A 14,727-nucleotide genomic window follows, 5' to 3' on the forward strand; every position below is an offset into this window, starting at 1 on the left:
GGGTCTATACAAGGGCGACGTACTTGAGGACAATATTCTGAAAATGGCAGAGAATGTATATGAAGATGAAATGGGAGATACAATACTGCGTTAAGAGTTTGACAGAGCACTGAAAGACCTGAGTCGAAACAAGGCCCCGGGAGTAGACAACATTCCATTAGAACTACTGACGGCCTCGGGAGAGCCAGTCCTGACAAAACTCTACCATCTGGTGAGCAAGATGTATTAGAAAGGCGAAATACCCTCAGACTTCAAGAAGAATACAACAATTCCAATCCAAAAGAAATCAGGTGTTGACAGATGTGAAAATTATCGAACAATCGGTTTAATAAGCCACAGCTGCAAAATACTAACGCGAATTCTTTACAGACGAATGGAAAAACTAGAAGAAGCCAACCTTGGGGAAGATCAGTTTGGATTCCGTAGAAATATTGGAACACGTGAGGCAATAGTGACCTTACGACTTATCTTACAAGGGAAGGCCACCAATTGTGATATTCCGATTCGATTCATACTGCGCATAATAAAAGCTCATTGCCAGAGGTGTAATGTGGCAAAGCACCAAGATGCACTTCTCAGCCGTTGTCGAGAAAATCGACAGTTAAAAGAAACTGTTGCGGTGAAATATTCTCTACGATTAATAATTTTCTACAGCGTCGTGGCGCAGCGGTAAGCAGTCGGGTTCGTAATCCGAAGGTCGCCGGATCGGGCCTCGCGCCATGCAAGTTTTTTATTATTAGTTTTTTGTAATTCATATATATATATACGAATTACAAAGTGGATTGGATTAAATCACTGAAGAGCCAAAGAAACTGGTACACCTGCCTACTATCGTGTAGGACCGCCATGAGCACACAGGTGAAGCAGTACGACTTGGCATGGAATCGACTAATGCCCGAAGTAGTGCTGGAACTGACACCATAAATCTGTAAGAGTACGAGGGGACGGATATTTCTTCTGAAGAGCACGTTTCAAGGCATACCAGATATGTTCAATAATGTTCATGTCTGGGGAGTCTGGTGGCCAGCGAAAGTGTTTAAACACAGAAGAGTGTCCCTGAAGCCACTCTGTAGCAATTCTGGACGAATGGGTTGTTGCATTATCCTGCTGGAGTTGACAGGGTCCATCGGAATGCACAATGAGTGTGAATGAATGCAGGCAGTCAGACACAAAGCTAACGTACTCGTCACCTGTCGAGTCGTATCTAGACGTATCAGGGGTCCCATATCACTCCCACTGCGCACGCCCCACCCTATTACAGAGCCTCCACCGGCTTCAACAATCCCCAGCTGACATGGACGGTCCATAGATTCACGAGGTTGTCTCCATACCCGTATGCGTTCATCCGCTCGATACAAACTGAAACGAGACTCGTCCGACCAGGCAACACGTATCCTGTCATGAACAGTCCAATGTCGGTGTTGAAAGGCCCAGGCGAGGCGTAAAGCTTTGTGTCGTGCAGTCATCAAAGGTACACGAGTGCGCCTTCGGCTCCGAAAGCACGTATCGATGATGTTTCGTTGAATGGTTCGCACGATGACCCTTGTTAATAGCCCAGTTTTGAAATTTGCAGCAATCTGCGAAACGATTCTCTTCAGTCGTCGTTGGTCCCCCGTTCTTGCAGGATCATTTTCCGGTCGTAATTATGTCGGAGATTTGATGTTTTAACGCGAACCAAATATTCACGGTACACTCGTGAAATGGTCGTACGGAAAAATCCCCACTTCATCGCTACCTCGGAGATGCTGTGTCCCATCGCTCGTGCGCCGACTGAAACATCACTTTCAAACTCACTTAAATCTTGATAGCTTGCCATTATAGCAGCAGTAACCGATCTAGCAACTGCGCCAGACGCTTGTTGTCTTATATAGGCGTTGCTGATCGCAGCGCCGTATTCTGCATGTTTACATACCTCTGTATTTGAATACGCATGCCTACACCAGCTTCTTTGGCATTCAGTGTACAAGATGACAATCTAAATTGGACTGACACATAACTGCAATGTGCTAGGCTTCGGCATCTCTCCACGAACTAGAAAATACGAGAAGCTCTTTCGTCTTGACCTGAAAAATAAACTTGAATGAGCGTTTATACTTCCAGTAATTGATTACAGCGATGTTATCCTGTAAGGTCTTTCTCAGGGAAGCCCATGGGGTCTGGAACTGGTCATGAATGCCTTTGTTCGTTATATCTATGATATCGATCTTTGATCGTATTTCACCATCATATGCACAAATATACCGGCGGCGTATAGACAAGAGCAAAGATTTCGATACCCTCTCCCTTATCTACTGTCTTATCTGTGCACACGCTCCCCGAAACCTCTCGTCGACCATAGCGCTCTTGGCAGAAAAACATCGCGGAAAAACCCGTTCCCATCAGAACAAAGTCCATTCTGTCCCACTCCATCGTTCAGTCATTTCCTCGAAGTCGTTCACAGTAGCAGGAACCCGATTCTGTAATAAACCCCCGCTTTACTTTACAGACCTAAATAACATCTCAAACTTCAAAAGACAGTTAAGGACATATCTAATATAGCAAAAATAACGATTACTATTTTCTCTGATCCCACTCGTTACACTTGTACATTCTTTCTTCCAACCAGATCTTCATTTCCCAATAGTCTTGGTTGTCGCAGTACCCTTAAATTCCCTTAGCCCAGAACTCAACTCGCTACATCAGAAAATATCTACTTTGTACGTCTATTAATTCTTTTTATATCTGACAATACCATTATTGTTATTATTGTCATTATAATCATTATTATTGTTATTATTACTATTATCACTATTAGTGACAACAGCAAGTGTAGTACCAGTACAACCCCTATTAACTTTATTAGTTCTCAGTCAGTATTACTTACATTGTAATTACAGACACTCAAATCATTATAATACTATTTCACACATTAAAATAGTTATTTCTTAGGTACATATGATTTGAGAAATGTACTGTATGTGTGAAACCCCGACACAATGTTGGGGAGGACCTGATGACCGTGATCAGATGAGAGTGAATAAAAAATTGAACTAAGTAATAATCGCGGTCAGTGTTGCTGTTGTTGTTGTTGTGGTCTTCAGTCCTGAAACTGGTTTAATGCAGCTCTCCATGCTACTCTATCCTGTGCAAGCTTCTTCATCTCCCAGTACCTACTGCAACCTACATCCTTCTGAATCTGCTAGGTGTATTCATCTCTTGGTCTCCCTCTACAACTTTTACCCTCCACGCTGCCTCCAATGCAAAACTGGTGATCCCTTGCTGCCTCAGAACATGTCCTACCAATCGATCCCTTCTTCTAGTCAAGTTGTGCCACAAACTTCCCTTCTCCCCAATCCTATTCAACACCTCCTCATTAGTTATGTGATCTACCCATCTAATCTTCAGCATTCTTCTGTAGCACCACATTTCAAAAGCTTCTATTCTCTTCTTGTCCAAACTATTTACCATCCATCAGAAACGCTTTCCTTGCCATTGCCAGTCTACATTTTATATCCTCTCTACTTCGACCACCATCAGTTATTTTGCTCCCCAAATAGCAAAACTTCTTTACTACTTTAAGTGTCTCATTTCCTAATCTAATACCCTCAGCATCTCCCGACTTAATTCGACTACATTCGTTTTGCTTTTGTTGATGTTCATCTTATATCCTCCTTTCAAGATGCTATCCATTCCGTTCAATTGCTCTTCCAAGTTCTGTCTCCGACAGAATTACAATGTCATCGGCAAACCTCAAGGTTTTTATTTCTTCTCCATGGATTTTAATACCTACTCCGAATTTTTCTTTTGTTTTCTTCACTGCTTGCTCAATATAAAGATTGAATAACATGGGAGAGAGGCTACAACCCGGTCTCACTCCCTTCCCAACCACTGCTTCCCTTTCATGCCCCTCAACTCTTATAACTGCCATTTGGTTTCTGTACAAATTGTAAATAGCCTTTGGTTCCCTGTATTTTACCCCTGCCACCATCAGAATCTGAAAGAGAGTATTCCAGTCAACATTGTCAAAAGCTTTCTCTAAGTCTACAAATGCTAGAAACATACGTTCGCCTTTCCTTAATCTAGCTTCCAAGATAAGTCGTAGCGTCAGTATTGCCTCACGTGTTCCAATATTTCTACGGAATCCAAACTGATCTTCCCCGAGGTCGGCTTCTACTAGCTTTTCCATTCGTCTGTAAGGAATTCGCGTTAGTATTTGGCAGCCGTGACTTATTAAAATGATAGTTCGATAATTTTCACATCTGTCAACACCAGCTTTCTTTGGGATTGGAATTATTATATTCTTCTTGAAGTCTGAGGGTATTTCGCCTGTCTCATACATCTTGCTCACCAGATGGTAGAGTTTTGTCAGGACTGGCTCTCCCAAGGCTGTCAGTAGTTCTAATAGAGTGCTATCTACTCCCGGGGCCTTGTTTCGACTCAGGTCTTTCAGTGCACTGTCAAACTCTTCACGCAGTATCATATCTCCCATTTCATCTTCATCTACATCCTCTTCCATTTCCATAATATTGTCCTCAAATACATCGCCCTTGTATAGACCCTCTATATACTCCTTCAACCTTTCTGCTTTCCTTTCTTTGCTTAGAACTGGGTTTCCATCTGAGCTCTTGATAGTCATACAAGTCGTTCTCTTTTCTCCAAAGGTCTCCTTAATTTTCCTGTAGGCAGTATCTATCTTACCCCTAGTGAGATAAGTCTCTACATCCTTACATTTGTCGTCTAGCCATCCCTGCTTAGCCATTTTGCACTTCCTGTCGATCTCATTTTTGAGACGTTTGTATTCCTTTTTGACTTCTTCATTTACTGCATTTTTATATTTTCTCCTTTCATCAACTAAATTCAATATTTCTTCTGTTACCCAGGGATTTCTACTAGACCTCGTCTTTTTACCTACTGGATCTTCTGCTGCCTTCACTACTTCATCCCTCAAAGCTACCCATTCTTCTGCTACTGTATTTCTTTCCCCCATTCCTGTCAATTGTTCCCTTATACTCTCCCTGAAACTCTGTACAACCAATGGTTTAGTCAGATTATCCAGGTCCCATCTCCTTAAATTCCCACCTTTTTGCAGTTTCTTCAGTTTTAATCTACAGTTCATAACCAATAGATTGTGGTCAGAGTCTAAATCTGCCCCTGGAAATGTCTTACAATTTAAAACCTGGTTCCTAAATCTCTGTCTTACCATTATATAATCTGTCTGAAACCTGACAGTATCTCCAGGCTTCTTCCATGTATACAGCCCTCTTTTATGATTCTTGAACCAAGTGTTAGCTATGATTAAGTTGTGCTCATTGCAAAATACTACCAGGTGGCTTCCTCTTACATTTCTTAGCACCAATCCATATTCACCTACTACGTTTCCTTCTCTCCCTTTTCCTACTACCGAATTCCAGTCACCCATGACTTAAATTTTCGTCTCCCTTCACTATCTGAATAATTTCTTTTATTTCATCATACAGTTCTTCAATTTCTTCGTCATCTGCAGAGCTAGTTGGCATATAAACTTGTACTACTGTAGTAGGCGCGGGCTTCGTGTCTACCTTGGCCGCAATAATGCGTTCACTATGCTGTTTCTAGTAGCTTACCCGCATTCCTATTTTTTTATTCATTATTAAACCTACTCCTGCATTACCCCTATTTCACTTTGTATTTATAACCCTGTATTCGCCTGACCAAAAGTCTTGTTCCTCCTGCCATCGAACTTCACTAATTCCCACTATATCTAACTTTAACCTATCCGTTTCCCTTTTTAAATTTTCTAACCTACCTGACCGATTAAGGGATCTGACATTCCACGCTCCGATCCGTAGAACGCCAGTTTTCTTTCTCCTGCTAACAACGTCCTCCTGATTAGTCCCCGCCCGGAGATCCGAATGGGTGACTATTTTACCTCCGGAATATTTTACCCAAGAGGACGCCATCATCATTAACCATACAGTAGAGCTGCATGCCCTCGGGAAAAATTACGTCTGTAGTTTCCCCTTGCTTTCAACCGTTCGCAGTACCACAACAGCAAGGCCGTTTTGGTCAGTGTTACTAGGCCAGATCAGTCAATCATCCAGACTGTTGCCCCTGCTACTACTGAAAAGGCTGCTGCCCCTCTTCAGGAACCACACGTTTGTCTGGCCTCTCAACAGATACCCCTCTGTTGAGGTTGCACCTACGGTACGGCTATCTGTATCGCTGATGCACGCAAGCCTCCCCACCAACGGCAAGGTCCATGGCTCATGGGTGGAGGTCAGTGTTGTTATGATATCGAAGTATTAAAAAAATTAGCTTACAAATTTTATTTCATATTTGCTATTTATACTGAGGAAATTTATTAAATTTTGTCAGTGATATGGTTATAGCCATCCATTTCAATAAATGTTCCTGATCACCACTGTCAGAAACACTTTTGAAGTATATAAAAAGATATGTATATCTTGATCTAATTCATATTTCGTTTCACGAAACATCCTCAGCACATGTGTACTGTAGGTAGTGAATATTATTTTTTCACACCGACAATGGGAATTATCTCGTAAATATTCAACATATAGTTCTACCTTTGTCAGAAGTATGTCACTGAAATTTAGTAACTTGTGCTACAAAATTCCTCCACCATTTGAACAATTCGCAGCGTCACCCATTTTGTATACACCGCGAATGGTAACTTCTTTTCAGTCACGTAGGTCTGCTCGTTTTTCCAGATGGTACTGACACTTTCGTGGAAGAAACTTATACAGTCTGCCAGTTCCCTTGTATGTAACACCACTCTGAGGAAATTTAAGGCCTTTTCGTGTTATGACTTCTTTAACGTTTTGGTTCGTATTCAACTTAGTGAAACGGTTCTCTTACCCTCTGTTCGAGTCAGCGGGCAAGGAATTTTAGCGAATTGCTGCACTACTCATTGTAAAAACACAGCAGAGTCGCTGTTTTATTTTGTTCCAGTGGTGGACCAACACGATGTTCAGCAGTTTTGCTCATCGGTGTATTCATTAATTCTCGAAGCTTCTCTGGAGTGAGTTCTGTTGAAGTCCGCGAGATGTCTTTGCTGAATGGTTGCAAAGTACACTCCAACTGGTTGGTTGGTTTTTTGGGGGAAGAGACCAAACAGCGAGGTCATCGGTCTCATCGGATTAGGGAAGGACAGGGAAGGAAGTCGGCCGTGCCCGTTCAGAGGAACCATCCCAGCATTTGCCTGGAGCGATTTAGGGAAATCACGGAAAACCTAAATCAGGATGGCCAGACGCGGGATTGAACCGTCGTCCTCCCGAATGCGAGTCCAGTGTGCTAACCACTGCGCCACCTCGCTCGGTACACTCCAACTGAAAGAGAGGGCAAGAATCTCCTTTGTCAGATACAAGTTCCGACATACAGATTACCAAAATTTTTATCTCTTCCCAAAACACGCAATGTAGACGGACTCATGGAGCAAAGATCGTGTCTCCAGCAGCTAAAAGTCATAACACCGAAACAATAAAACTCGCTAAAACGTAAAGAAATCACACTTTGCAGAAGGAGTCGAGCAGTACTCACCTGTTAGACATGAGTTTCTCCCGGGTTATGCATTGTTCAAATAACTTGCGGGAATGCAGCCTCTTGATGTAATCGACTACCGCCGATATTTCGACAGTAGCGCACCGTGTCATTTTCAAGGTAAAACTACATCACGCAAGAGCTGTGTAGATCCGGCCAGGGTGGCCGAGCGGTTCTAGGCGCTACAGTGTGGAACCGCGTGACCGCTACGGCCGCAGGTTCGAATCCTGCCTCGGGCATGTATGTGTGTGATGTCCTTAGGTTAATTAGGTATAAATAGTTCTAAGTTCTAGGGGACTGATGACCTCAGAAGTTAAGTCCCATAGTGCTCAGAGCCATTTGAACCATTTTGAAGAGCTGTGTAAGGGAATTGAAAACCTCGGTTTGCAGAGAAACTCTGGAAAGATAACACACACACAAACACACACACACACACACACACACTGTAAACATTAGCGCCATCACAAACCAAAGATGACCGACATTAAAAGTCAAAGGTAGATAAATTAATAGCCAACGGATTATGTAGCTTTAACTCTATTCTTTTGTTATTTTATGGTGTTAAGGAAGTAGATGAAATTAATTTTCTTACTAAGCTTGTAAATTCAGATGGTGGTTTTGGTTTAAATTCTGCGAGGAGTCCTACACTCATCCCTAGCAGAAAACAGAGGGACAGAATTAATGCTACCTCATCTGTTGATTATTAATTTCATTATCGATAACATCTAACCTGGGTCATCTTTGGTTTGTGATGACGCTACCTCATCCGTTGATTATTAATTTCATTATTGATAACTTTTGGCCCGGTCACCTTTGGTTTGTGATGGCCCTAGTGTTGTTATGTGTTTATTACCTTTCCGGAGTGTCTCTGCAGACCGAGGTTTTAAATTCCCTTGCACAGATCTTATTTGTTGCAGTTTTGCCATGAAAATGATACGGAGTACTGTTCAAACTGCCACCTTGGGCTCTTCTCGAAATATAGGCGCTTGTCGACGACGTCACCGGCTGCATTCCCGTAAGTTGCTTCAACAGTATTCACTTTTCTCTGATGGTAAACGACACAATTTAGTAATTGCTCTCCTTAATGACTATTGTGGTGCATAAAAACCACTTCCTATCTTGAGTTGCGCCCAGGTAAAAACAAAGCGGTGGTCGGTTGTGTTCCTTTAAAAAAATCTGGAACTGATGTAGTATTTGCCGCCTTCAGAGTACGTAGGTGTACCAGTCGTTGCATCAGGCTGTAGAATGCTAATAATAGTATTTCCCCTAAATAAGTAAGTGGAGGAAGTGGTTGTGAATCTTTTGGGTCACAAGGCAGTGGCGTAAATAGGACGAGAATTTCAGAAAGCTTCATTTTCACGTGTGAACTTTGATGTTCCTTAATTATTGTAATATTTGAAGAGCCCGTTACTTGTCGTAAGCGATACTTAAAAGACCTCGCTCTTGCTTCCAAAATACCACCTAAATACGATGGTGTGATGTTGCCTAAATGTAAAGTCGGTTGATGCCTTTTCTGTCATGAACATCTTCGCATGTGACTGCTGGCAAAAAGCGTTAAAAGTAGCCAGGAGTCTGCGAAGTTGTCGATTCGCTTCAGTGGAGTTTTCGCCAATGTCGCTGTAGATATTTTGATGTCTGCCGCCAGGTGACACAAATTTTCTGAGAGCTGACAAATTGTTCTTGTCACAGTTCACTGACGATATCCAGATATTTCGCTTTTATATTGATATAAACTAATAAGACAACTTAATATTTCTGCTTCAGCATTGATCGTCAAGAAGAAGGTTTCAATCTTAGTAATAAATGGTTTCAGTATTTTCCAGTAGCTTCGTCTTGAAATACTCATACAAAGTCTTAGATATTTCTTTTGATACATCTAGAGCTGCAGTGACGTTTACCACAATGGATCAAGAAATGATATCTTCCTTATGCTAGGCTGGTCCCTACCACCAAAAATTATATTTATTTCGGTTGGCTGTAAATTATCCCCGCGTTACTATATAAAATGAGTTTCTGATTGACGCTAACATTCAGTGATAGAAAATCATGCTGCTGCAGCAGAGGCACAGAGAAGGCAAGAAAGCTCCACAGAGCTCTAAGAGAGGTAAGGATGACCTTTGTAAAAGGAAGCATAACAATTTCATTAAATACTTCCATATCGATTAGTTGATGGGATATACATTCAGAAGCCGTAGACCTTTTCGGATGTATTACTGAATCTGTGTTGTCTAATGCTTATCCGAATTACTTTCCTAACGTTTTTCTTCTTATAGCAGCTGCTACAAAACGGTTACTTCAGGAGAAAGCGCCTCGTCCCACGCTAACTGCAGATTCCATTTAAGATGGAAGACTGTTTTGAATTTACTCACATGGGGCTAATCTATCGAAAGAATAGAAAAAGTTAAATAACTGACATGAACCCGCTTTATATACCTGTAACAATGAAACTTCCTTGTAGTTTAATATTGTACGCCATATTGAGGCTCGAACTTGGGACACCTACTTTTCGTGGACAAGTGCTCAGCCACTGTGCTACCCAAATGCGACTCCGGACCCTTTCGCAGTGCTTTAGTTTCACATGTACATTGTGTTATACCTTACAAACTTCATAGAAGCTCTCCTGCGAAACTTGCAAGACTAGCACTTCTGGAGGAAACGGTATTGTGGAGATACAGGCTGGTGGATGTTTCCAGACTAAAATTATCGTTCAACAGCGGAGTATGTGTTGATACGAAACTTCCTGCCAGATTAAAACTGTGCTATGCACCGAGATTCGAACTCGGGATGCACCAGAGCACTGCCACACGAAAGACAAAGGTCCCGAATTGGAGTTTTGGTCCAGCTCACAGTTTTAATCTGCCAGGAAATTTCATATCAATTCTTACTTTTCTGCGGAATGAAAATTTCATTCTATGACAATGATGAGTTGGCTTTAAGTTGTTCACGGGTTCCAAATAAGTCGGAATAGCACTAATGTCTCTGTTGCTTCATCATTAACAAGGCTTAAAGACAGTTGTCGTTCTCGCAGCAGATAATGAATACTTTCAAGAAATTTAGAGCTGTTTTTACAATATCGGGTCCCGCGTCCGAGTCTCGGTCAGGCACACAGTTTTAATCTGCCAGAAAGTTTCATATCAGCACACACTCCGCTGCAAAGGGAAAATCTCATTCAGGAAACATCCCCCTGGCTGTGGTTAACCCATGTCTCTGCAATATCCTTCCTTCCAGGAGTGGTAGTACTGCAACATTCGCAGCAGAGATTCTGTGAAGCTTAGACGAGGTACTGGCAGAACTGAAGTTGTGAGGATGCATCGTGAGTCGTGCTTGGGTAGCTGAGAAGGTAGAGCACTTGCCCGCGAAAGGAAACGGTCCCAGATTCGAGTCTTGCTCCGGCACACAGTTTTAATCTGCCAGGAAGTTTCAGTGCTCCACTAGCTTCAACAGCTCATTTTTTCTGTTAATATCTGGAGTAGTGGAGCTGAATACCCTACGCTTTCTTTATTTCAGTTCATTGGCTTTCAGGTCGTGCCCACTTAACCATCTCAGAGTGCTGCAGACGAGTTTCTTGTCAGTTATCACGACGCCGGAGTAAGGACAACACAACACACAGTCGCCGAGTGGATAAAATCCCCGATCCGGGCTAGAATCGAACGATGACCTGTCCGTTAGCAAAATGCCGTATTGACCCCACAGCTACCGACGCGGAGAAAGAGCCGAACTTCCTCTCTGCAAAGTTAATGACTCATAGCCGCCATGGACGATGGCGATGATGGCAAAACGAATTGCAGTGATGTGAACGGCGATAATAGTCACTTAACGACTACAGAACTAACTGCTATGATAATGGACGCTTTAAATAGTCTGAAGTAAGTGGACAGTATTGCAGTACAGGTTGAAGGCTTCGAGATGACAAGCCGCGAGAAGAACTCACAGAAGCGATCCATGAAAGACACTGGCAACGAGCTGCAAAAAAAAGCAGTTCATATAAAATGCAGCGTGTAGACGCAGAAAAACAGAGCATATGTCGTCATAATCATTCTGCCAGGTCTCACGTGGAAGCTACAGCAGCACATACAGACCCGACAGGTGGCAGACCTCATAATGTATAGTAAATAAATGTCTACGCTGAATATATTGTTAGTCCTTTTCAAATCTTTATTGAAAGCAACAATAAGAATATGGACCGTTTACATCCAATGTTCTTGGGTAGGTTACTACATTGTGAAGCAAAAGCATAAATAAATACATCAACAACAAAAACATAATTTCGTCAGGCCGCAATCGTGTAAAACTACCTAATATTTCAGAATAATGACATGGAGGTCTATATTCTATGGTTCGTGAGGACGAGACCCGTTATCATCCAAGATGTGGACGTTAGTTCGGCTGAAGAAGAAATGTTGGAAGTTATACATTACAGCGTACCTATAATAAAAATGAAACGCTACACCATACCTATTGCAGTAGGAGGGAATCTTTAAAGATGGCCTAAACCTGTATATCTAATAATAAAGGAGTGTAGGTGAAGCCTTTCCACGCCTGAACTATTTTAGATTGAGACATGGAAGTAATCGGTGTCGTAGCGAGTCTAGATATTTTGATTGTGGACAGCCTGTTACTGGTACTGAATGTGACCGTGAATGCGACACTCCTCCTACATTCCTTTACTGTGGCGCTCATAACAGCGCCGCAGAAAAAGTATGCCAGAATCCAGAAGACAACGGGATATAAACTGAAAACGACTAGAGTTCGACACAATCTGTCAAGAAATTGTCGCCTTGGAAGGCAGATGAAGTTCTTCTACTGTTGCTGCAGGGAAATGTCAGTCCCTTGAGTCAGCTCCTCCGCCGCTGGTGTCGACAGTTCATAATGCAGTATCAGAGGAATGTCCACCGCCCAGCCAACAGTTCTCGCGCCAGCATACGCGCCTGCCCCTTCGTCTCCTGCATTATGTGCACAACAGCGAGCAAGTGCGCCGCCGGCGCCTGTCGTGCACGTTGTGCCTTCTGGGCCCTGCGTAGCACCAGGCTACCCACGTTGATACTCAGCAAATGTCGAGCGACAAGCCGACCGTGCCTATGTGGCAGACTGGTTGCCAATGTCGACTCCAAATACACTCACGCTTCACAATCCGTATCCGCCTCAGTTCCATCGCACTGTACACAGCCAAACAACACCAATTACTATCCAGTGAACTGCGTATTGCATATTATCACAACTGTTCCGGGAAGAATGTCAAGCACAGAGAAAATCAACGATTGCCTGCAAAGTTGTAACTTGAAAGCTCTTATATATAACATACTGGCTCCAGTATTAACGGCAACTGACAAATTAAAAGTTAATTACTGGTTTGCCTTACAGTATAATGCTATGGAATGCACACTCACCAGGGTGTTCCGCAATTGATGTTACACACTTCTAGAGCTTGTAGTGGGGTCTCAGTAAATCAAGTTTTCCATGGGAACCTATGTCCAGAAACGCCGTCCAACGACGCTACAGAGCATCAGAGCTATAGCTGCCAGTGCCTGTAAATTTTGGTATATTGAGGATGATTCCGCGATGATGTTACAAACTTTCAAAGATTATAGATAAGGATAAATGTTTCAGTTCGAGGCAGAGGTCCCCGTACCGGGAACGAATGAGTCGAAAATTACAGGCGAAAACAGTTCTCATATCTCTGACAGTGGAATATGGTGCCTGTAAATTTTTGTATATTGAGGATGATTCCGCGAAGATGTTACAAACTTTCAAAGATTAGAGACAAGGATAAATGTATCAGTTTGAGGCAGAGGTCCCCGTACCGGAAACGAACGAGTCGAAAATTACAGGCGAAAACCGTTCTGATATCACTGACAGTGGAATATGGAATAAATGTACCGGTACTGTTGTTGCTAAGATTGTAGGGTAGGCAACTTTCAGTGGTGGTAGTAAAAACCAAGACAAGAAGAAATATTTACTAAACATGGGCTCTAAAACAAGTACCTTAGGAGCTATGGGCACTTGCTCATCTTCTCTAGCCCGAACACATCTCCTCAATAAGTGCTCGTAGCTCTTAAGATATGATTTGTGGAGCCCATTTTTACTAGACATTTTTTCGTGTTTTCGGTTGCATGATCACCTCTGAAAGCTTCCTACTCTACAATCTTAGCAACAACAACACCTGTATATGTGTTCCACTTCATTAGAATCGGAACGGTCTACGCCCATAACTTCTGACTCGTTCGTTTGCGAACCAGGGTCACTTACCTCAGCTTGACGCATTTACCCGTTTCTATCACACTTGAATGCATCTAACATCATCAAGAATCATCCTGTATACTCATATATTTACAGGCGCCGGCACATACAAGTTTAATGCTCTGTAGTGCCGTAGGCTGTCGTTTCCAGTCGTGGGTTCCTACGTAAAACTTGATCTAGTAAGTCCTCTCTTTAACCCCTAGAGATAAGTGACATGAATTGTGAAACACCCTGTATAAGGAGTAATAAAAACAGCTTACTTTCCTTTATGAACGAGCAAAATGTAGCAATTTGCGCAGTCAGTTAGAAGTGGGTAGCTACACTAACTGAGGTTATTATCGTTTTTAACACTGTGCAGTGACAGAGAGGACGGGTATGGAGGAACAAAGCTTTCAGTTAAATATTATATCTGACAAAAAATTTAAATTTTGAGCTTACTTATTCAGAATTTCAGTGCTCATGTGTCTCCATACTACCATATACTGGAACTTATGACGTAATTTCTGTCTACAGAGCGCCAAATAACGATATAACTAAAGACCATCTGGGTAATATGGTTAGTTCCAGTACTAATCACAAATAACAATGGGGACTTCAATGCATATCATCCTCCATGGGACTCAGGTCCAGCCGAACTGTGCAGCTGGCCTGTGTTTTGAGTCTCCATCGATAACTGCAACCTATACATGGAAGTTGATTTAAGATCCTTTAGTCTTGGACCAGTAACCGTTTGTCCTCGCATGTCCACCAAAAATTGGTGATAGATCGCATTTATAGACGCCGAGACAGCTAACACGTCAACGTGCGGCTTTCGCCAAGTTAAAGTGGAATATATTGACAAATTTCTTGACGTTCGTAAGTAATTTTCATCATTTATAGTAACCTAATTACGACATCGACTACATTTTTTCTAATGGAACTATATATTTCTATTCTGTGGCACTTAAAAGAACTTAGACGAATAAAATGCAT

Source organism: Schistocerca americana, chromosome X, assembly GCF_021461395.2.
Source record: "Schistocerca americana isolate TAMUIC-IGC-003095 chromosome X, iqSchAmer2.1, whole genome shotgun sequence".
NCBI lineage: Eukaryota > Metazoa > Arthropoda > Insecta > Orthoptera > Acrididae > Schistocerca > Schistocerca americana.